Genomic DNA, 26,543 nt, shown 5'->3' on the forward strand with positions numbered 1-26,543 from the left:
CCCCCCAACCCCTAACTAAATATATCAACTCTGAGATCATACAGCCAAGGGAATTCTTTCCCTGCATTAAATTGGCCATTCACGTTTTTTTGTTTTGCTATTACCAGATCAACGTTTAGGTATTCGCTAACCTAAACATTCAATCAGATATTTGGAACCCTTGCAGGTGATGCAGGGCTCCAAACACTTGTCCTGCACAAGGCCTGCTGATGTCCTCTACCATAAGATTACCTAAAGCCAAATTAATCTCAGACTTGAGCTGTGGCACGTGTGATAAGTACTATGTTATATAGCCTGTAAAACTAGATGGGTAGGGGTTCTAATCTCATTCCTGGCCACTTGTTGTGCTCTTCTGTATCTGTGCAGCTCCCTACAGAACAAGTATGAATCCCACACTGACTTCCCAAACTTGTGTGGTTTTGCAGTATTTTCGCCCTTGCAAGTGATTCAGGCCTCCACACTCTTGTCCTCCACAAGGCCTGCTGATGTCATCTACTATAACATTACCTAAAGCAAAGTTAATATCAGACTTGAGCTGTGGCATGTGAGTGATATACTGTGTTATTCAGTCTGTAAAACTAAATAGGTAGGCATTCTATTCTCACTGCAGTCAACTTGGTGTATGCGGATGTTAAATCAGAGCATTTTGCATCAGTCTATGGGATCACATGATCATGTGATCATAGGAAGTTACTAGGCTAATGGCCCTAGGGCCCTTAAAGGCCTAGCCAAGTTCTTACCCTTATTTCCACAATCAGCACCTACTTCCCCTGTCCAAGAGGGAAACAGGTGGAACCCCCCAGGGTGAATTTACAGTCACCCATCCATTCATCCAGATTGCATCTGAATAGGGTCAATGAGATGCCCTGTTTGACATGAAGTGGGAATTAGTTCTAAAGGTGTGGTAACCTCAGGGAGACAAATATCTCCCTCCAGCAGGTTTTATTAATGTCACATAACAGGTTAAGGTCTTTAGAGTGAGTAACCCATGTACCATTTGACTTGCGCATATGCAGCATTTCCAATAAAGCAGGATCAGCAGATTGCCTTGTATGCAAAACACAGGTCTCCTCTGAGTAGTCAGTATGAAACAGAATAAAGTGACAGTGATTTCAGATGATCCCCATAGGACAAATACTGAAGACCTTGAATTTTCCTTGTGAGGAACCTTTGTCATCTTTCCAGTTGCTGCAGGTGCTTGGAAAGATACATATTGAAAGGGGCATTGTACTGAATTATTGGCCTGATGAGGGAAGAGTGCAGGGAGGTTATAGCTTATTTTTTTCTAGAGACAATGCCCTTACTTATCAGATGATCAAGATAGAATGCCCTTCTTATCACTGTGGATACATGGTGGTCAAAGGTAAGGTAGCTGCCAACCTGTGTGCCCAGGTCTTTCACCACTGAGTGCATACTTAAGGTGTTGCTATTGATGTGGTAGTTAGCAGAAACATTGCTTTTACCAAAATGAATGATAATACAATTTTTTTCATTGAGCTTAAGGTCATGATTTTGGCATCAATCATTTGTTTGTGTAAGACCCTCTTGTAGGACATTGACATCATTTGAAGATGCTATGATCGCTCCCAGTTTGCAGTCATCAGCAAATTGTGTCAGCCACAGCTCCATAGTTTTTGCTTGTACTTTGAAGAAATAGATTCCAAATAATTAAGGTCCCAAGACTGAGCTCTGTGGAACACCACTGGTTATAGGTCTGCTGTTAGAGGTGGATTTCCATATTTTGACTATATGAGTTCTATCAGTGAACCAGTTAGTGACCCATCTAACAATATAATGGTTGATGCCTAGATGGGTGAGGTTTGATGGGTGAGTTTGTCAGTGATGCCTGAGTGGGGAATAGTGTCAAATGCCTTGGCTAAGTCCAGATAGGCTGTAGGCAGGGATTTTTCCTCATTCAGGGCTCTGGTGACTGTCTCAAAGAAGTCCACCTGGTTTAACAAGCATGATCTCCCTTTGACAAATCTAAGCTGAGTTGGGTCAAGGGTTTGGAGATTACTTATATCTTTGTTGATAAGGTCCATAATGATTCGCTCCATGGCCTTGCAGATAAGGCTAGTCAGGCTAATAGGTTTATAGTTCCCAGGATCAGTGGAAGCACCATCTTTGTGCGAGGGAATAATGGTGGCTGTTTACCATTCAACTAGTATGAAGCTGGTGCTTAGACATGATTGAAAAGAGTACCAAATGGTGTTGCTAAGTCATGTTGGAGCCTCTGCAGGACACAGCCTAGGATGTTATCAGGTCTCAGAGATGCTGTGTTTTTGGCTTTAGAGAAAACATTTGCAACCTGCTCTTTAGAAATACAAGGTAGGGAACAGGTGGTAGGGATGTCATGAGGTATGTGTTGCGGGGACAGGGAGTGAAGTATTCACAGATCCAGTCAGCCAACAGGTTAGCTATGTCCACAGGTTCATTATATATGGTATCATTAACTACCAGTTTGGCACATATCTGGGCCTTTCCATTTAGGTTACGGATGTAACTATATAATGGCTTATGGTTGTCCTTTGTTGAGGAAGCTAATTTGTTCTCATAGCTTGCTTTGGAGTTCTTCACAGGACATCTTATTTGCTTGTTTAAGCTGAGGAGTGAGTGTTTCCAGTTTAGGTGGGCTCCCTACCTTTTACTCTTAGACAACAATTTCTTCCTCTTATTGTAAAGCCTGTAAATGTCTGTTGCCCACCAGGCAGGTTTGCTTTTCCTTAAGGAGCTTGTTTTGGTCCTGTCAGGTATTGATGCTTCCATGCAGTTATACAGGCATTTTTATAAAGTATTGGTGTAGAGCTCTGCATAGTTGCCAGTTGCATCTGAGGAAGAAGGTGCAGTGAAGCTATTTATACCTTCCTGTAAGAGGTTATAATCTGCTTTGGAGAAGTTTTTTAGTTTAGTTGCTGCTGGGTGAATCAGGTGTGATAGTTGCTTCGAATGAGACAGATATGTGGTCAGATCTAACCAGCGAGGACCTCACAGTGGGGGTGGTACAGTGGTCCCCCATATTGGTAAGCACTAGATCCAGGATGTTGGCTCCCCTTGTGCAGGTGTCAACCAGCTGGTCCAGGGCACTGGAGTTAACAAACTTGAGGGACGTTCGGGCAAATGAGGTTTGAACATGGGTAATTTACCCAGTAAATGGATGGGTAAAGTCACCCAAAAATGGTGTTCGGATGTAAGTTGATATACTCAAGTAGATCCAAATAAGCAGACTGGGTGTCCTTATTCATGGAGGGGATCCTGTAGCTTGTAATGTCTTGAACAGGTGCCCTACCAACAGTTAATTGCACCTGAAGTGTCTCCAGGGAATCATACTGTTTAACCAATCTGGGCGTGTATTTATCTTTAATGAATATTGATACACTGCCGCCTTTAGTTTGCATGCCTTCAGTTTGAGGTCTGAATGTGTAGAAGAAGGTGTAACCTGGTATGGCTGGGGTGCTGTCTACAGCCTTGAACCAGGTCTCTGTGACTGCATAAATGTCTGTGTCTTCCAAGGTGAAGACAGCTTTCAGTGAGTGCAGTTTTGTGTTGAGACTCCTAGTGTTTAAAAGTATAACCTTGCATTTATTTTTAGATGGGGTTTTTACATTGGGAATTTTGTCTTTGAGACACTGACTAAAAAAGGCACTATGGGGGTGGCAAGAGACTTAGTCAGTATCTGAAATCCCAGGAGAGACAGAAGATGACCATTTCTAGCAAAGCATAGAGGTCTGTCGATCATGTCACCCTAGGCTGACAGACAGTGGATCCCCTTAGAATGACACCAGAAGCTAAGCCAATTATTGAAGTTAATAATTTTCTATTTGTATTGAGGCATCATACTAGGTGAAGGTAAAATGCTGCTTAAGGCTAGGGACATGCCTGCCTGAGACACACAGTCTGAGAGCTCAGCCATGTCTCTCTTCATATAGTCTAGAAAGGTACATATCGAGTTGTTCACACCAATATGGGCTATAATGGAGTCATAACAGTACCTGTTGTTGAGACACTTGTGTGCATATATGATATGGTGTATCCTGGCACCTAACAGGCGGCTGACTGTGACTTTTCCTTGTACAGCCTGGTGAGATGGACATCAGTGTGTCTCAAGATGGAATCACCTATTACTAATATATTTGATTTTGTGTTTTACCTTAAAAGTTTGACCAGTGAGATACTGGTGCATGAGCTATTATGTGTAATGTGTTCTGCAGAGGAAGTATTATGTGTAGCATGCTTGTGTTTGTGTTTGGGAGGTCTCTGTTGTTTAGGTATGTTTCTGGTAAGGACCTCTCCATATGTAAGTGTGTGTGATGTGGGTTTGGGTGGAGTAGGAGCTGAGGTGTGCATGCTGGCAACCTGCTCATTGTCATATGTATTGACTGGTGTGTAAGAGAGCATGGATTCAAGGTTCTTGATATAGTTGCATCTCTCACACACTGTGCTTGTGTGGACTAGGAGTAGAGGGTTGGGGACACTGTCCACATCTCTTCAACAGACACTGCTAATGCCATTAGCAATAGATTATTGCTTGTGTCTACATCACAACAGGCCATGGTTAGGCAGTGGCCTGACAGATGCTTAAATGTAAGATGTTATTACCTTTATGGTGTCATTATAAGGTAAAACAGTACCTGGCAGTGTGGGATAACATGGTAGATTGAGTACGCTGCTTTGCCAGGCATATCGCAATTGCCTGAACCATAATCCTGTTATTAGGCAAGGTCACAATAGCATACTTACAAATGTGACAATGTACAACTTCAGTAAAGTAAAGGTCATGCTGCTATACCCTTGGGATTCACAGCCTAAAACACACTCTTTGTAGGCACTCTTTGCAGTGAAGATGTGGATGTCTGTGCATGCACATAAAACTTGTTCAACTTTGCGGTAAGTACTTTGGCCTTCCAAGGTTACAATGCCTGTCAAACAATCAGACAGCAAATGGATGTTGTGTGACTATTGTGGGGCTACATTTTGTGTTCTAGGAGCCTAAATTTACAGTATGACATACTGAGGCCATGCTGGAGTAAAAGGAACATCTCTCAGGTGGCCATTCCTCTGCAGTAGGCCTCAAATCCATGTCACGCAGATCACTTCCATTATGCTGATGAAGGGCAGGCTGCATGAATTGCTGTGAAACTGTTACTTAACATGGATTGCTGCGGCTGTGGACCTTGTTATACAAACCTTGGACATCTCTGTCACCTGACATTGAACATCATATTGTAATGCAGCAGCTATGCTCCTAATCATCATCAGGTCAGTACCCTAATCAAATCCTATAAACCTCAGAACCCAAGGCATAATGCATGCAAAACTGAATCGATTAGTCTGGTTGCTATTCAAGGCATCTACCTGGAAAAGGCTACAACAAGCCTACAGACCCTTCATCATCTGGGACAATTGTGTTGAAAAACATACAGGCTGTGGCCTGCTTTTTATCTTGAGATTGGTGCTAACGTCTTGCTTCTGGTGAGAGGAAAAGAAAAGGAGCATTGTATCCCAGCAGACTGAGGCCATGGTGAGACCAGCAGTAGTAATAGCCGGGCAGTAGCCATTCATACGACTCCCTTCTTTTCAGTAGTCTTCACAAGGTAATTCTTTGTTTTCAGTAAGCACTGCTTGATTTGTTTCTAACTTCAGAATAACTGCCTAAATACTCCATCCTTAATGGTTGGCAGTGTTCTGTTCAGACTCAGACAACTTGAGTGACATTTCCTGTAGGAAAGCATGATGGAATTTACTACAATACTGAGCTGCACACTGAACAACTAGCCTGCAGTGACAAGCACTGTCCTTATTATTACAAAACAGATACTCATGACATTGATTGCTATTCTCAATGCAAAAGTTTAATTAATAGAAAAAGGGTCTGTTGCCATGGATATGAACTTACCCAGTGTGAACGTTACCAGCTTGCTGGATATGGGCATCCTGAGGCAATGTAGAAATCACTTCATGTTTATCGAGAACCTGTTCATTCTCAAACAAACTGATATGGTATATGAGAGATGTATTTACACAATGCCATTGGAGGCAAAGCTCTCACATGACAGTACACCTAATGTCAATAAGGTAGTAGTACACATGCCATGCCCACCACACACAACACGCCACACCCACCACACACAATTCAAAGCAGACATATGCTGAGGCACTGAAATGTAACCTTCATAAATCACAAAGACCTCATAGACAAAGTACAGATAATAAATACCCTCAGCAGCCCCAAATGCACGCTGTAAAAACAACACACATATCAACACATAGAGCTACATCTCATGGAGGCCCAACTTATAAGCCCATAAGGTAAGCCAGCCAACACACAATCCAACATTCTAATCATTGCAGACTCCATTGTAAGACACACTGATATCCCTCTCATCAAGCTAAGTAAGGAGAAAGGCACAGTCAGTTGCTTACCAGAGGCCAGGATCTGCCACATTATGCACACACTCATGTCATTGGACCACAAGTAACACAAACTCAACATGTCAGAGATACAGCTATATCAGCAGGCTGGAAAACATGCTCTCTTGCACACCAGTCAGTAAATATGACAATGAGAAGGTTGTCAGTATGCCCACCTCACCTCCCACTTCACCAAAACCCACATCACACATACCTACATATGTGGAGGTCATCACCAGAAACATATGTAAATACCAGAGAACTTCCAAACACAAGCATAAGCATACTACACATAATACATCCACTGTAGAACACAAACACATAATAGTTCTTACACCAGTGCCTCACCTGTCAAGCCATTAAGGCAAAACAGTAAAAAAACACATATTAGTCATAGGTGATTCCATTGTGAGAGACACAGACATCCCTCTCACCAGACTGAATAAGAAGGTCACAGTCAGCTGTATTTTCAGGTGCCAGGGTCCACCATATCACACATGCACTCACTTATCTCCAAAGCAGGTACTGTTGTGACTCCATCATTGTCTTTGTTGATGTGAATGACTTGAGATGTACCTCTCTGGATTATATGAAGAGACACATGACTGAACTCTTGGACTATGTGTCTCAGGCAGGTATGTCCCTAGCCTTAAGCAGCATTTTACCTTCACCTAGGATGATGCCTCAATTCAAACAGGAAATGATTGATCTGAATAATTACTTTTGTTTCTGGTGTCATTCTAGGGGGATACAGTATCTGTCTGCCTGGGATGACATGATCGACAGACCTCAATACTTTGCCATAGATGGTCTTCATCTATCACCCATGGGATTTTGTCTACTGGCCAAGGCTCTTGCTACCCTCATAGTGCCCTTTTCAGGCAGGACAAAATTCCAGACATGAAAACTCCATATAAAAACAACCTCAAGGTTATGCTGCTAAACACTAGGTATCTTAACAACACTAGGTATCTTAACATGAAACTACACATACTGGAAGCAGTCATCACCTTGGAAGACTTACACATTTTTGCAGTCACAGAGACCTGGTTCACAGCTGTGGAGAGCACCCCGTCCATATCGGGTTTCACCTCCTTCCACATGTTCAGACCACAAACTGAAGGAGTGAAGACTAAAGGAGGTGGTGTATCGATAATCATTACAGATAAATACACCTCTAGATTGATGAAACAGTAGGATTCTCTGTAGATACTTCAGGTGCAATTAACTCTTGGTAGGACACCTATTCAAGGCATTGCCAGCTACAGGATCCCCTCTGTGAATCAGGACAACCAGTCTGTCTATTTGGATCTACTTGAGTCGATCAAGATACATCTGAACATCCTGGCTTTGGATGACTTTAACTACCCACCCATTGACTGGGAAAATTACTCATGGTGCAACTCACTTGCCCAAAGGTTCCTTGACTAGGTTAACTTCAATGCACTGGATCTGCCGGTTGACACCCCTACAAGGAGTGCCAACATCCTGGATCTGGTGCTTAACAATATGGGGGGACACTCTAGCACCTAAGTGTGAGGTCTTCCCTAGTGAGATCTGACCACAAATCAGTTTCATTCAAAGTAACTATCACACCACCACCCACAGCAGCAAAGAAACTTAAACTCTTCTCCAAAGCACTTCATTACCACTTATGAGATGGTATAAATAGCTGTACTGCAACTGCCCTCTCAGATGGAACTGGCAACTATGATGACTTCTACACCAATGCCCCACACAAACACCCGTTTAACTGCATTGACTCAGCCATACCTGTTAGGACCAAAACAAGCTCTGCAAGGAAGAGCAAACCTGCCTGGTGAACAACTGCCATTAACAGGCTTTACAATAAGAGGAAGAAATTGCTGTCTAAGAGTAAGAGGGAGTGAGACCTAAACTGGAAGCTCTCCCTATTCAGCTTAAACAAACCAATAAGACTTCTTGTGAAGTCCTCAAAAGCAAACTATGAATCCACATTAGATTCCTCAACTACGGACAACCATAAGGCATTCTTTAGTTATATCCATTACCTAACGGGAAATGGACAGATTTGTAAAGGGAAATGGCCAGATTTGTGCCAAAGTGGTAGTTAATGATATCACATATACCGAGCCTGTGGAAACAGCTAACCTGTTAGCTGACAGGTTCTGTGAAAACTTCACTTCCCTCTCACTGCCACACATAACCCATGACATCCCTACCACCTGTCCCCTACCTTACATCTCTGAAGAGCAAGTCATAAACACCCTCTCTAAGGCCAAAAACTCAACATCTATGGACCTGATAACATCCCAGGCTGTGTCCTATGTGGGCTCCAAGAATAATTAGCTACACCATTGGATACTCTTTTCAGTCATAGTTTAAATACTAGTTTCATCACAGATGAATGGAAAATGGCCACCATTATTTCCTTGCACAAAGTTGGTGGTTCCACTGACCCTGGGAACTATAGACCTATTAGCCTGACAAGCCTTATCTGCAAAGCCATGGAGCATTATCAAGGACCTTATCAACAAAGATATAGGTAAGCTCTAATCACTTGCCCCCACTCAGTTTGGATTTGTCAAAGGGAGATAATGCCTGTGAAACATTGTGGACTTCTTCGAGACAGTTACCAAGGCCCTGAATGAGGGGGGATCCATGCACACAGCAACCTAAACTTAGCCAAGGCATTTGACACTATCACCCACTCAGGCATCATTGATAAACTCACCCAACTAGGTATCAACTCTATATTGTTAGATGAGTCGCTAACTGGCTCACTGATAGAACCCACATAGTCAAAATGGGTCTATATTAGAACATCAACTTTTTAAAACGTCGAATGTTCTAACATTGACCCCTATTCAGTGAACACTGACAATATCGAACATGCAGAACAGTGAATTTTTTCCCAGGGAAAAAATCTGCTGTTCCGACACACATACACACAACACAAGCACACCAAACAAACAGCAATCCACACACATACACCTAAAATCCTACATCTAACCCTACATTAAACTGTACATACACCACTAGCTATCCACTTACCTTAATCCAAACCCTAACCCTAAGGTCCGTCACTATCGAACACTCATCTCACCTGCACCCTTACCCTAACTCACCTACCCTGCCCTAACCCTCATGTCCAGACAATCACATACTTACCTGACCCGCGCCCTAACCCTAACTCACCTACCCCGTGCCCTAACCCTCACGTCCACACAATCACGCACTTACTTGATCCTGACCCGTAATTTTCCACCACAGTGCTGAAAATAGCAAAGCCACAGGAACAGCCAACCAAATGCCTTCCCTAGGAAGAAATTAGGTGTTTTGCAGCTTCACTATTTTCAGCGTTCACTGAATAGGGTTCGATATTAGGACATTCAAAGTTGTGAAACTTCGATGTTCTAATATAGACCCAGTCAAAATAGGGTAATCCACCTCCAACAGCAGACCTGTAACCATTGTGTTTCACAGGGATCTGTCCTGGCACCTCTGCTGTTTGGAATCTAGTTCTCCAAAGTATGAGTTAAATCTGAAGGTCTGTGGCTGACAAAATTTGCTGATGACTGCAAACTGGGTGGTCACAGAATTTCCAAACAATGTCAACATCCTACAAGAGGGTCTAACAAACACAAATAATTGATGCCAAAGTCATGGCCTTAACCTCAGTGCAAAAAAAATGTATTAGAATCCTTCTCAGTACGTCTGATATTCCTGCTAAGTACCACATCAGTAACAAAACACTAAGTATGCACTCACTGGTGAGAGACCTGGGCACACAGATAGACAGTAATCTATACTTTGATCACCATGTCTCCACAGTGATAAGAAGGGAATTCTACATTGCTCATCTCATAAGTAAGGCCATTGCATCCAGAAAATAAAAGAAGTTATAACCTCTCTGTACTCTCCCCCCTCATTAGGCCAATAATGGAATACAACCTCCCTTTTGGTATGCACCTTTCCAGGAACCTGTGGCAATTGGAGAGACCACAAAGGTTCCTCACAAGGATAATTCAAGGCCTTCAGCATCTGTCCTATGTGGATCTGAAATCACTGTCACTTTATTCTGTTTCATACAGACTACTCAGAGGCTATCTATGCCTTGCATATAAGGCTATCTTTGTCCAGGATTTATTGGAAATGCTGCATATCTGCAAATCAAATGGTACATGGGTTACTCACTTTAAAGATGTTAACCTGGTATGTGACAGTAATAGAACATGCTGGAGGGTCAGATTTGTCTCTCAGAGGTTACCACACCTTTGGAATGGACTCCCACTTCATGTCAAACAGAGCACCTCATTGGCCCTGTTCCAATGCAATGTGGATAATTAGATGTGTAACAGTAAATTCACCGCAGGGGTTCCACGTGTTCCTTTTGGATGGGGGCAATTGGAACTATCATGGAAATAAGGGTAGCACTTGGCTAGGCTTGTAAGGGCCCTAGGGCCATTAGCCTAGTAACTTCCTATGATCCTACGATATGGTTCATAGGCTGGCACTAGGCTATCGGCCCTAGGGCCTATACAAGCCTAGCCATAACGATTTCCTGGCTATTTCTTCCCACAGTATTTACTTCCCTGGACCCCTGTCTAGCAGGGTGACTGACCTGATCCCCAGGGTGAATTTTCTGTCTGCCATCCAATCATCAAGGTTCCTTTTGAAGAGGGCCAAAGAGGCGCTCTGCTTTACATGTATGGGCAGTCTATTCCAGAGTCTGGGGAGTCTCTGGGTCAGGAACCTATCCCTCCAGCATGTTTTGTTCATTGTGATGACAAGGTTTAGATCCCTGGAGCATGTGTCTCTGAGGGATTGGGCTTTCTTTAAGTGTAGCATGTCCAACAGCTGTGGGTTTGACATGACCTTGTATGTTAAGCAGAGCTCGCCTCTGAGTAGACGATATGCGACAGAGTATAGGTGGAGTTTTTTTTAGATGGTCAGCATAGGACAGCTGCTTTAGGCCTGTGATTCTTTTAGTGAGGTATTTCTGAAGCCTTTCCAGTTGTTGCAGATGTCTTGAGAGGTACATACCAAATTGGGCATTGTATTCTATAATGGGTCTAATGAGGGATGAGTACAGTGGACAATGACCTCCTTTTTTCTGGCTGAAAAGTCCTTAGTGATGAGGTGTGCCACATAGAAGGATTTCCTGACTGTTGTGGCAATGTGGTTATCGAAGGTGAGACCACTGTCCACCTGTGTCCCTAAGTCTCTTATTACACTTGCAGTGTTTAGTGTACTGCCGCCTATGTGGTAATTCAGGTGTACATGTTTTTTTCCCAAAAGTGATAACTATACATTTCTTGGCATTGAGTTTGAGCCCATGGCTCTGGCACCAAGCATCTGCTTCTGTAAGGCCCTTTTGTAGAATATCCACATAATTTGAGGATTCAATAATGGCTCCCAGTTTGCAGTCATCTGCGAACTTTGTCAGCCAGAGTCCCTTAATGTTGGCCTGTACTTTAGAGAAGTAGTTGCCAAACAAGAGCAGTCCCAGGACTGAACCCTGAGGTACTCCACTTGTCACTTGTCTGGAGCTAGATTTGGAGTCGGCTACATTTATGTGGGTTCTGTCAGTAAGCCAGTTGGAAACCAGTCGAGTGATGTAGGGATTAATGCCCAGTTTAGTAAGTTTATCTATGATTCCAGAGTGAGGAATGGTTTCGAAGGCCTTGGTGAGGTCCACATAGACTGTGTGGACCACCTTACCCTTGTTCATTGCTCTGGAGACTGATTTGAAGAAGTCAATCAGGTTCTGGAGACAAGATCGATCCTTCGTGAACCCAAACTGTGTGGGGTCCAGTGTTTGAAGGTTGCCAATGTCTTTATTTATAAGTTTCATGATAATACATTCCATGGCCTTGCAGATCAGGCTCAACAGACTGATGGGGCAGTAGTTCCCGGGATCCAAGGTGGATCCTCCCCTTGTGGAGTGGGATAACTGTAGCTATGCACTACTCAGTGGGCACAAAGCCTGTTGTGAGGCTATGATTAAACATGACACTTAGGTGAGCTGCCAGTTCATTTTGTAGTTCATGTAGTACACAGCCTGGGATGTCATTTGGTCCCATGGATACTGTATTCTTAGCTTTGGAGAGTGCGTTTTTTACCTGTGTTGCCATTATTACCAGAATTTGGCAATTTTTCGGTATTGAGATGGGGCCTTTAAGGGGTGATAGCGGGTGAAGTTTGCACTGAATTGATCTGCCAGGATATTGGCAATATCCTTGGGATCAGTATATTTAATGTCATTCTGTTGTATCTCAAAGCAGATCTGAGCATTGCCATTTAGATTCTTGACATAGCTATAGAATGCCTTGTAGTTGTCTTTGGAATCTTTGGCAATTTTATTTTCGTAACTAGCTTTGGAGAATTTTATGAGGGATCTCAGCTTCTTATTGAGGCTGGTAAGGGAGTTTTTTGCATCCTGGGATTTTCCTCTCTTCTGCAACAGTTTCTTCCTTTTGTTGTAAAGTTTGTTTATGGCAAGGAACCACCAGATTGGCTTTCTTTTTTTGGAGGAGAGCATCTTGGTTCTATTAGGGATGGTATGATTTATGCATGATTGGATGTGCTTGTACATTGCCTTAGTGTAGGATTCAGCAGTCGAACTTTCAGTTACCGTCTGCTTGGGTGTCATGAAGTTTGTCACTTCTGACTTGAGTAGCATGAAGTTGGCTTTGGAGAAGTTTTTTACGGCGGTTTCCTTACTGGGGGGTGGGGGTGGGATGTGCATGTTAAGGGTGATTAGCGTATGGTCAAACCTGACCAACAAGGGGGTGAACATAGGTGTGGAGCATCTATCTCCCATGTTGGTAATGACCAGGTCTAGGATACTGGAGCCCCTGGTGGGACTAAGGATTAGTTCATCCAGGGGGCTGGAATTTATGAATTCCAAGAACCATTGGGCAAAGGTGTTGGTACATGAGTAGTTTTCTCAGTTAATGGCAGGGTAGTTGAAATCACCCAGTATAAGGCTGTTTGGTTGTATCTTAATATTTTCCAGTTTGTTTAGAAAGGTGTAGTGAGAATCTTGGGGCATGGTGGGGGATCTGTAGCAAGCTACAATTTGGATTGCAGTCTTACCTAGTGTTAGTTGCATGGTTTACTATCAATAAGTTGAAAGTTAAAATAAAATGTGTACGTATTAGCGAAGTGTTTCGCCGAACGTACACATTTCCATATGTACCTAATGTCGAAAACAGCTGTTAATTGTCGAAAATGTCGCTCGCGACATTTTCGACAATCAACAGCACTCCCACCCTTCCCTTAACTCCCTACCTAACTAGCCCAAACTCACATTTATGCAGGGGGGCAAGCCCCCTGCACTCCCCACACCCCCCTCTAACTTAATATTCCAACTCCAAGATCGCACTACAGTGAGGAAAGGGATGTATTTCCCTAACTGCACTGTACCGTGATCCTCTTACATGAGCGAATGTTATAATTGCGAATGCACAGTCCATTCGCAATAATAATGTTTGCTCACATAACCTGCCAAACTATGAAGTATTCGAACATACGGTGTTCGAATACTTTGTAGCCGTGCAATTGCATGGCGGCATTTTGATAGTAAACCTAGTTGCACCTGGAGAATTTCAGATGCATTGTGTTGGGTAACTAGCCTGGTGTTGTAAATATCCTTGGTGAATATGGACACTCCTCCACCTTTAGTGTTTTGATCTTTGTTTGGTGGCCAAAAAGTGTGGTAAGAGTTGTAGCCTGGCTCAGTCATAGTCCATGTGAGAGTACATGACCTATGACATACCTCCCCAGACTATACTTGAGATACTTATTTGAGCTCTCAGAAGATGTCTGTATGGTCACTGACACATGAGTTAATGGCGTGAAGAGCACACCAACAGTGCAAGGTTATTATGCCTTCCACACATTTAGACTAGCTACTTCACAGGCAGTGACTAAAGGTAGGGGTGTCTCTATTTATAACAAAACTAAAGATACTTCAAGACTGGTCAAGCAGGACAATGCACTTGTGCTGCTCCAGTTTCAAATCACTATAGGCAAAATCCAATACTACTTCCATGCAAGCTATAGGCCCCCCTCTATGACCCAGGAAACTCATATCATGTATATAAACTTATTAGAAACACTAACCACCCAACCCAATACCATATATTCATGGGTGACTTTCATTATTCTACCATTAACCGGGAATCTTATATGACAACAAACATACAGGCACAGAGATTTCTGGATTTTGAAAACAGAAACTCCCTGAACCAGATAGCCAATACACCAACCAGGGGTGCAACCATACTGGATATGGTCCTCACTAATATGCAAGAGTCATGCACATTCCCTAATGTAATGTCTTCCCTGGTAAGGTCCAAACACAAATTGGTCTCCTTTGAAATAAAAATAAAATGTGGACGCCTAGCTAAACATGGAATATTATGGAACTAATCTAAGGCTAACCTCCAGCTATTAGGTGATAAACTGACCAAATCTCAAGCCGTCATAAACAATGAAAACACTACTGCCTATGCAGAAGTGTTCACAGAAACCCTGTACAAGTATGTTAATAGCTGCATAGAGGCAGCCATACCCACCAGGGAGAAGTACAGAACTAACTCAAAATCAAGCCACACTTGTGGAATCACAGAATCAATAAGCTGTATAACAGAAGGAAGAAACTCATGGCAAAACTTAGGAGGTGCAGCCCACAGCAGGATAAAAGCACTCTCATCAAAGTAAACAAAAATAAATCAGAGAACAAATGAAGTCTACCAAAGCCAGGTTTGAGGGAAGTTCGGGCCCCGAGGCCAAGAACAACTGCAAAGCATACTTTAGCTATGTCCGCAACCTCAAAGGCAAGACACAATTGTGTGCACATCTATATGTAAATGGCACAACCTCTAATGAGGCAGAATATATAGCAAAGCTCCTGGCTGATAAATTGAGCCCTGACTTTACCCCTCTCTCCCCTCAACCTTCCCTCAGGAAATAGCATCAGATATAAGTATCCCTATTATAACTAGGGAACAGGTCCTCAATGCACTCTCTAAGGCCAAGTACACTGCATCAATGGGCCCAGACACTATCCCAGCATGCCTTCTAAATAGCATGAAACATGACATTTCAGGGCTTCTGGAATTACTATTTCACTGTAGTCACCAAACAGGCTTCTTGCCTCATGAATGGAGAACAGCAACTGTCAGCCCTCTGCATAAAGGTTGGCCATCTACAGATCCTGGAGAGTACAGACCCAGAAGTCTCACTAATCTGATATGTAAAGCAATGGAAAGAATTATCATGGAAATAATCACTAGAGATGTAGTACACCTCCAGACACTGGACCAAACTCAGTTTGGTTTTGTCAAGGGCAGATCATGCCTACCCAACCTGGTGGACCTATTTGAGAAGATAACCAAAGCAATGGATGAGGGAAAAATGGTTCACACTGCCTAAAGTGGCCTGACAAGGCATGTGACACTATATCTCCATCAGGCATTGCTGACAACCCCAAGTGGTTAAGTACAAACTAGTATGTCAGCCAGTGGATAGCCTTGTGGCTCACAGACAGGGCTCAGGAAGTTAGCACTGGGGAGTCCACTTCTACAAAGAGGCCAGTCACAAGTGGACTCATTTATGAATTATTCCTTGGACTGCTCCTTTTAGGAATTTATTTCTCTGAAGTCAAGGCCACTGTCAGTGGTCTCTGGCTGACTAAATGTATAGATGATTGCAAATTAGGAGCTGTCAATGAATCCCACACTGACACAAAGGTTTTTCAGTAGGGGCTGACACAGACATGCAACTGGTTTCAGAGCCATGCACTACACTAAATACCAAGAAATGCACAATACTGTGCTCTGGGAAGTCATTCACCTCTGGTAACTATCATATTGACAGCACACCTCAAACAGTTGACCCAGTAGTCAGGGACTTAGGGACACATATATATAGTAATCTAGCCTATAACTGTCACATGTCTACAGTATTGGGAAAATCATTCTATGTTGTGCAACTTATAAACAAAGTTATGGCACGTAAGTCCAAGGAAGCCATTGTTCCACTCTATTCGGCATTCATCAGACCTATCAATGAGTGCAGTGCCACCTTTGGTATGTACCTAACCAGGCATATCCGACAGTTGGAACATTCACAGAGGTTCCTCACTAAACCAATACAGGGTGTTGTAGAATGTCCAATGCAGACCATGTCAGGGCCCTGTATTGTGTGTCCTACAGGCTTTGTAGGTCAGTTGTATGGCTGCTACACAGGGTATTGTTAGATCCCACTGTGGACCTCCTGCATATCCACAAAAAAACTAGCACCAGAAGTACCCATTCTACAGACCTACACCTTGCCTGTAGTATAAATAGGATGTGCTGGAGAGACAGGTATGTATCCCAGAGACTACACTCCATATGGAACAGGCTCCCCATCTATATAAACCAGGGTTCCACCCTAATGCAAATCAAGTGCAAGTTGCACAATTGGATGGGGAACAGGACAACCATCCCTGGTTTGGGACCTATGTTTCTAATGGACACAGCGAAACTTTAAATGGTTCATCCTCGAGAACCCTGCTTGTAAATGTTTCATCTCCCAAAACCCAGCATATACATATCAAGGGTATCAGATCTCATCAGAGATTTGGGATGCATGGCTAGGCTTAAAGAAGCCCTTGTGTCCTTTAGCCAATTAAACACCTATGAATGCATGAACCTATAATGTATTACCTTTTTCATGACATTTGTCTTCTGTGCTGACATTCAGTCTGGTCCTCTGATGTTGATGGGTTGATTGTAGATGTGTACCCATAGATGTGTTCTACACAGTTCTGAAAGTGAAATGTAAACATTTTCAGGAGAAACATTTCATTGTTTGACTCCACAGCCCTTACAACAGCATCCATTGTAAAGTACACCAATTAGTATGCTATACACATTATAGATGGCAAAGTACAATATGTGTAAATGACCAATACAAGTAGCATGGCAACAGCAACAATGGATGAAACAAATACTTGCTAATGTAGATAGTCACCCTGTGCATCAGACACATAGTTTTATGTCACTGCATCCATGAGAAAGATGACAAGGATGTGGCACAGTTACCATCACATGCATAGGGTGTTGTCTTGGGGTGCAGGAGACCTAGGCTGACCCGATAAGTTGGCAAGCATGTATGTGAGTTGGGAAGAGAAGCAGGCAAGATGGACCATGGAAATGTTGCATGTGTGTCTGTAGGTCCCCTCAATGTGACAGTGTTGTGTGAGTGTCTGCATGAACACAGCCAAGCTCAGTGCTAGCCATACATGTCTGTATGTCGGACAGCTGTAAGCCATGCATGGTAGAGCTGACACTTCATCATCTCTGCCCCTGAACATGAGAACTGGCTCTGCCAGGAGTTGCACTGGCACCTCCACACCCAAGGTCAGATGCTGTACTACTAGCTGAGGGCGACTGATGTCTGCTGGTCATGTGTCCTCCACAGGAACACCCAGGACCAGAAGACCATGGCCTGCAATGTCTTGGTGTGGATAGCACACTCCCTCTGGAGCACTGGATGTACTGCAACTATGGGAGCATGATTGTGCACAGCCACGTTGACTCTCAGCTGATGTAGTTGCTGATCTACCCCCATGAGGCTGACATGCAACTCCAATCAGATGTTTCATCACAGACAATGTGCGTTCTAAGACTGATAGTGTGTGATCTGTCTCAGACCTATCTCTTTCCACTGTGTCTGTCAACTGATCCAGAGTATCAGCAACATGGTGGAGGCAGTGACGAATGCAGGCATACATTAATACCTGCACTACTATGCTTTGCAGTACTATGGTACAATATATGTTAAGCTGTACACACTGCTGAGACTATTACAGACTTGTATACCTCTCAACCTCACAGAGTAGGACATGTGGACATTATTTTTTAACCCCAGACTCCAATTATTTGGAAATAATTATCCAGTAAACAAGAAACTATTGAGAAAAAAATACATTAGGCACACTGTGGACATTCTGCAAAAATCTGTACATTTGAGAGTTATGGCAATTAGCAATGTCCTGACAATACTTTCAAGTCAATCACTATGTTCATACCTACAAGGCAGAGGTATGGGTCTAATCTGTGGACATCCTGAAAATATCTGTACAGTTGACAATCATGCAGACAGTACATCAATCCAGCCAGCAGGCCTGGGATGACACTTTAGCTAATACATTGACATATATCTACATCTCTGACAAAACAGTTTTCTGCTTTCCAGCAGCAAGAGCATGGCCTCTTCCAGTTCCTGAAGGTCTTGAAAAGTTCTGAGGGAGAGGTAATGGCAAAAGCACCACATGTTAAGTATAACAGGGGTAATACATCCAAATATCTCACATGTACAGCAACTATTATGTTAAAAGATATGTGGGTGACAATCTTTGCATGAGCTTAAAACACCTAACTTACTCCAACCCCCTAAAAAAACACCTGAGACCCATGTAAAACTATACACCTTGACAGGATGAATGCAACAGTATTCTACTGCTGATCTAACTAGGCACACCTGGATGCTCCTCTTGAGAGGAACAGGTGGCACCCACATCCACAATATATTGCCTGATGGATGACTGGGTGCTATCCTGTGTAGCAAGGTTTGCCAGGAATTCTTCTGTGGCTGTGACAGGACCTTCTTCTGCAGGCTCACTACCAATGACCAGAAGATCCCTGGCCATGTCAACTGCATGTCTTCTAGCAGCATTTATCATATATATGGCATACCTGCTCATAGGTACAATTTTAGTGACCCACAGCATTGATATTATGCACCAGTTCATCCCAGAGGGCTGCACATTCAGACCTATTTGCCCTTCCTCAGGACAGCATGACCTGGCAATGTTGTTGCAAAGCCTTAATGATGAAGTAATTTTCTGCCTCAGAAAATGGTGGCCTGTGATGTGAATGCATGATGTTTCCTGAAATACAAAGGCATGAGAACAAATGTAAGGATCACATACATACAAATAAACTCTGTACACATACAACAGTAAAGGAAGGCTATCAGAATTAACCATTTGATTATACATCTCATATTCAGCAGTGTGCCAAACATACAAAAGGTGTGGCCGCAACTAGGATTTTAGCAATAGTGACATATTCCTGGTTGTCCCATGAAAGATACTCATGCATGCCCAACACAGTAACACAAACTAGGAAAACTGAATAAACAAACTAAAACCACTTGTCAGCAGGAAAAACGAAACAGCAAACCATGGCAAACCACTAATAAAAGTTGAAAAGTTTAAAATTAAACTTCTCAACGTTTACTAGTGGTTTGCCATGGTTTGCTGTTTCGTTTTTCCTGCTGACAAGTGGTTTTAGTATGCCCAACACAGTAGTCCATTGTAGTGTGCCCCATAGCATGAAAAATCCACCCTCCCTAAAAAAATATGTATAAACAATAGTGGTGACAAAATAGCAGCATACTATTAAAAGCGCTATCAAAGGCAATAGCCAGGAGTCCTTTGTACTTAGTTATCACACAGCATTATATCCTGTTGTACTCTACATCCTCTGTGCGTGTAACAGGGATGGAGACCAATATCATGTCATCAGTACAGTTCTAAGAAAGGCTTACTGGTGTAATCTCCATTCTTCCTAAGTATATTCAAACATATGCATCATGTTGGAAACAAAATTGATACATACATGATGGAGTACAATACTCCTCTGTAGAAAACTACTGCAATACAAGTAATGTGTCAATGAGTTAGACATAAGAAATAACTTTCATACACACTGGTTTGCCTAGCTAGACGTTTTCCTTTTTATGATGGTACTCATTACTAGTTGATTGCATCTGAACCAATCAGTGGTTCAGAAATGCTAAATGCAGCCTACAAAGCTGATTTGCAGTATAATCAGCCAATCCCATATAACTACTCAACAAGATATAAGGCCTCAATGTAGATTCATCCCTTTTCTTATATGTTGGGGTGAAAATTAGTGGGCTAAAAAGACATCAGTAGAGAGAACATGTTTGTAGGAACTACTTGTTGTATACATATGTGTGTGCTACAGGCTGAAGCTGTTACTACTAGCAACAGGCATAGACAGAGAGGCAGAAGACTTTGCAGGATGAAAACACAGAAGGATAACTGTGGGACCTGTGGCAGGCTTGATGAACAGGCAGAGCCAGATTGAGGACATTCATCCCACTGGAAGTAAGGTATGTGTTTAAGGTAAGTATGTTATCCAAATGTATCATTAACAGAGTAAAAGGCAACATGCTTGGTGTGTCCTAGAACAAGGTAGGGGGAAACTTTAACTATTATGTCAACCAGTTAAACAATTGCCAAGTCATGTGTTATGTCATGTTAGTAATCTGGAACATGTGTGCTGGCAACCCTTGCTTCTAGCATGATCTCCATATATGTATGTTACTTGTACATCTGTGGTTGCCTGTAATATCACTGGCAAATCATTGTGGACTGCAGCCTGATATTGCTGGGCCACATTTGAATTTCATATGTCAAATTCCTATGGAGATTCATGCTAATGCATAACCTGACATTCTAGGCACTTTCTAAGGTTGTGATAGCAATAGTTAAAATGTGTTCCTATCTGTAGACCTTTGACTTCCATTATTTAGAAGCAGACATTCCATCTGTAATGCTTTGGGTGGATAGATAGGTGATGAGACAGACATACATATTACAATTTATAATGGTGATGTACACATCATGTATATTAAATGCTAGACACAGCTGGATTTGAACTCAGGACCAGGTGAACCAAACATTTTTTTCCAAGCATTTAACAAATTGAGCTAAAGCGTAACTGATAGGCCATGTGTGTTTTTACGGTTTACTATCAAAATGTTGAAATTCATATGGTGGACGATCCTAACATCGAAATCATTACATCGATTGTTCAAAATACTGAAAATAAAAATGTCAAAGTTTAAATGGTCGACAAACACCTGCAAACTAACACTAGTGCTTTTGCAGGGGGCTGCACCCCCCTGCACCCCACACCCCCTGCTACTTATATATTACAACTCTGAGATCGCACAACGGTGCTGACAAGGGTAAATCATTGCTTGTTGTCAACATAATGTTGACAGGTAATTTGCATCCAATTTCTGTCGTCCAAATGTACTACTTAATATTCATGTGTCGACCATATGTGTCAATCAAATGAAAGTTAGACCATATGAATTTCAACATTTTGATAGTAAACCATGTTTTTGCATGTTGTACAGATCATTGCACACTGAACTGCTGTTACATACCTCACTTACAATTATTATTATGTGCATGGCTTTATAGTGATTTATTTCTCTACCAGATTCCCATTTAAATTCTTATTTTTCCATTAATATTTTAGCAGAATTGTGGCACAATGCGGAGGGATGTGCAACATCACACGCTTAATGATGAGAAAATAACAATTACTATGTTTTGCTTAAAACAGCTGTGCTAATTAACTGGCTGTTTAGCTTGGTGGGTGGATGCACTGTTGATCAAGAGATATGGTGCTGGGTTCAAAATAGGGTGTAGTTGCACTTTCTGAATGTGATTATTATGCTTTCAAATACATGTAATACACCACCATTTGGCATAGCTTAGTGATGATGCTCATAGCATCGTGCAATTATTCTTTAAAGAAAAGAAAATTGGGGACAAAGGACAGTGGTGAAATGGGGTGCAAGCATAGAGAAATACATAGTGAAAGGCAGGTAGGTATGTGCAGGAAGAGTATAGGAAAGAATCATAGCTATCCATTTCTTCAACAGCAACAACTGTGCACTTGGAAAGATTTTTAGCTGAATTTGGTCTGTCACCCACAGAGAGAGGGGTGATGACAACAGAAGTACATTGTTAAAAAAATTGGACAAAATTAAGTGTGTCCAGTGGACACATGCAAAATGGATAGCTATGTATGGGACACATTTTGTTTGGGACAGGTGCCTTTTTTTAAGGAGAAAGTGGAATGTTGGAGAAGGGATATAGGTATATGTGGAGAAGGCAAGTTGGGAAGGTGAATAAGCATTTGCAGATAGACAAGACATACAAGACAGCAGACAAGATTGGAGAGGGACACAATAGGGGGTGAACACCTTGGTTGGGGGGGTTTGAGGATCCAGTCCCATGGACGTTAGACATGGTAGCAGTGTGACTGAAGCCATCACCCATAGGACTGTCAGCACTGCACCTTCATTGGTCATATGAAGGCAGTGGCAGATGCCAGTACATGGGGAGTGACTACCCCACCAGGATAGACAGCATGCTCTTCATCCGGCGTAGGCATGCACCAACAGTTTGATGCACAAGCCTACACATCATGCCTGGCATTTGATCATGGGTGACAAAAACATACCACTCTGCCTCTACTCCTAGAGGGGGGAGTGCTGCCGGCCTGTGGGGTGGAACTACCTGATGGATCAGGTAATGCAGGAGCAGCAGGGGGATGCCACTAGGCTGCGGCCTAGATTTGTTGAGCCCAGGTGCATCTGCTGGGGGAGCCAAGGTAGGTAGATCTCCAGGAACTGACATACTTGGTTGTACCCTGGTAAACATAAAATAAACATAACACAAACAGATGTAATTAACAACATAATAATGAGTAATGAAAACAAATTAAAAATAATATAATGAGGAACACAACAATAAATAATGTAAATGAAAGTTTATTTAATGGCAAAGAAATATTAGCTTACATATAAGGCCAACATAAAAAGTAATAACAAATAATATGATAATAGCTAATGACAACAGTAAATATAATTGATTAAATGAATAAATGAAGAGAAGGGGCGGGATGACAGAAGAAAGGAGAACATTAATAACTTCACAGATAATGTAAGTAAACATACTACAACTAGATTTAACTTGAAACAACTTACTGCTATGACATTTATTATTTGAAATACTACCCTGTTCCTTACACACACTGTAGTTCAGATCATATTGTATCCAGCAATCATTCAATGTTGCTTATATTGTATATATGATGTTTCACATATGTACCTCTCAACCTCTTAGTACAGGACATTATGGGCCAAGTCATACATAATGGTGGTACAAAGGCACGACAACATGGAACATTCCTACATAGTGTGCTCTTACAATAGTAGCAAGGTGTTCTGATAACAGATTTGCATTAAATTGTATTTTGAGATGTCATATATCTACAAATCAGAGGAATGAGATTTTTTTCTGACATTGATCCTCACCAATGTGGCAGAGGCTGGCCAGTAAAACAAGATCATATACCAAACAGACCAGACATATAAGGGAATATTCAGTACATTCTGCAAAAATTGTGACAGTTGAGCAGTATGTTCATGTACACTGATTACACTTGACAGCTGGACAGTCATGGCAAAGGTCTATGGGTGTGGACTTCATATGCAAGCATGGTTATGTTTTAGTCAAGAAATGCTAAAACAGTATTGAAAAATGCACAGTTTCTCAGAAAGCTGGTGTGGGATTAGAACCAACAAGCAGTGATTACAGTAATACTGAACATTTTATTTGAAAAAATAAATTATCAGCAACATCTCCTTTTACATTGTTTCAAATCTTGCATTTACACACGTGGATAGCTGTCTAGGACTTCTGTTAAATTACATGTTTACCTGACTCAGTTATTGACTGCAATCTGCAGCGTATTTCAGAAAATGAGCAGAACACAACACTGACTCCGGGATTCATTAATGTTTTTAGTTTGTGCAGGAACAGTGTAGCCACTTCTGCATGAAATATGGCCGCCGAGCAATTCATCACACAGTTGATCTGATGTGCACGAGCCTGGCATCACTATTCTTGCACGGACACCACTGAATAATGCTAATTACCTCATTTGCTGGTGAAAACCGTGCAAATGAGGTGAACTAGCAATTCAAGAAGCAGGCAGGTGCCCTTGCAGGAATAGTGTAAAAAGCAGAAATGTGTTCAGCTACTGCAAATAAATGGAAGCATGACAGCTCGAAACAAAGCATGTATTACAACTGTTAGTTATGCCAATGGCCAAATATATGGCCATTGTCATGATAAATAGTTTAAATTTCATAAAATAAAACTTTTTTGGCCGATCTCCGACATTTAAGCATAGGGCAGCAGTGCATAAATGGGATTGTGCCAAAAATTTAAAAAAAAAAAAAAAAAAAATGTGAAAAAGCAATTTTAATGGAAATCTGCATTTTGCCATTATAGTCAATGGCATGCAGAATGAAAACAATACCAGGGAATAGTAGTTGCTAAGGGGAAAGGCCCGGTCTAAGTGTGGTAACTATGGATTAAGGCAGTAGTGTATGCAAATGAGGGGATTTATATTGAATCACAAATTTCTTCTTTGTCAGACCACACCTAACCTTGTAGACGCACCAACGCCACTATGTACACAAGAGAGGCAAATGACATGAAAAAGGGGTGTGTCATGTTTGCTGTAAGCACATTGAAGCTTGGTGGCCCGTGTTTGCCCTTAGCTAAGCACAGCTAAGGAAGGGGGTGTGTCTGGGGCTGTATTGACTTATTCCATGAAATGAAGAGCATGTTCGCATCCACGGGAGGGCCAGTTCTGCTTAAAAGTGCTTACTTTAGCTAAACAGGTGTAGGCAGCATGCACTGGGCCTAAAACAAAGAAAAAAAAAAGCAGGAAATAGCAGAAGTTTACAATTGAGAAATGGGCATATATGGCATGCATCAGGGCTTAAACAGGGAGGAAATGGGAAGGGGAAACATCAGAAGGAAGGCAATCAAGGAGAATTACCATAGCTGGCAGGTGGAATGTGTCAGAATCAGCCAATTACACAGGCAGCAGCCCAGCACACTACTATAAACTATGCAAACATCTTTCAGTCTGTTTTTTCCCACAAACTCTATACCACTGGTGTACACATCTGGGGGAATTTTAAAATGACAAAACTAACAAAACATGTTAGGGGCTGCTGTTGCTTTGATCTATCAGTATGTGCTAGAAACTGGTGGTGGTGAAGAGGATAATGCTGACAACCAACTCAAACCGAGGAGGAGGAGAAGAGTGTTCAGAACCAGGGTAACCTACCAGGGGCTACATGATCTGGAGATAGTAGAGCACTACAGGGTGGACAGGGACATACTTCAGCAACTTGTTGAGATGTGCTGGCCTCACTTCAGCCCCAGAACCAACAGAGGGGAACCCATCCCAGTGGATACCAAGGTATGTGTAACCTTAAGAATACTAGATACAGGTACTTTCCAAAGACCAACTGGAGATATCATGGTGGTCTCACAGGCATCTGCGTCCAAGATACTCCACCAGTTCCTGAATGCCATGCAGCCACATGCCACTGAGCACATTTACTTTCCCAGCATATGTGAGGAGAGGACCAGCAATATGCATCTCTTCCATCATGTAGCAGAATACCCGGAGGTACTGGATGCCATAGACTGCTCACACATCCACATCAAAACATCATGCAGTGACCAGGGCAGGGTCTACCTAAACCACAAGGGGTTCCATGCCATCAAGTGCCAGGTTGTGTGCGATACCCAGGGCATTATCATGAATGTGTGTGCTGGCAGCCCTGGAAGCTATCACAACTACCACATCTGGCATTCATCACAGCTGTACCAGGTGTTTGCCAGTGGAGACATCCCATATGGCCATCTGGTGGGGGATGCTGGCTATGCACTGGAGCCATGGCTGATGACTCCCATCAGAAATACACACACAACCCCCCACACACACACACACACACACACACACACACACACACACACACACACACACACACACACACACACACACACACACAAATGCCATAATGAGGCACACGCACAAACCTGGATCATTAAGGAGAGTGAGTTTGGGATGCTAAAGGCACGGTTCCACTGCCTTGACATATCTGGTGGAGCCTTGCAGTACTCGCCAGCCATATGTGCACACATGTTCATAGTATTTGCCATGCTATACAATATGATCCTATGGAAACAGCTGTAGCAGGAACAAAATGGGAAGGGTCACACAACCCCCCACCATTGCCAAGGTCTCCACAGGCACAGAGGACTTGGAGGAGGACATCTTGAGCCTGTCCCTGTAGGCAGACAGAGGTGTACCCAGTATGTCATGTCCTTGGCAAAGAGGCAATGCATAGCACATACACTGACATTGTAGGGCCCAAGGGACTGATCTCTC

The sequence above is a fragment of the Protopterus annectens genome, chromosome 1.part2 (genome assembly GCF_019279795.1).
Source record: "Protopterus annectens isolate FY-2018-M chromosome 1.part2, PAN1.0, whole genome shotgun sequence".
Lineage (NCBI taxonomy): Eukaryota > Metazoa > Chordata > Ceratodontiformes > Protopteridae > Protopterus > Protopterus annectens.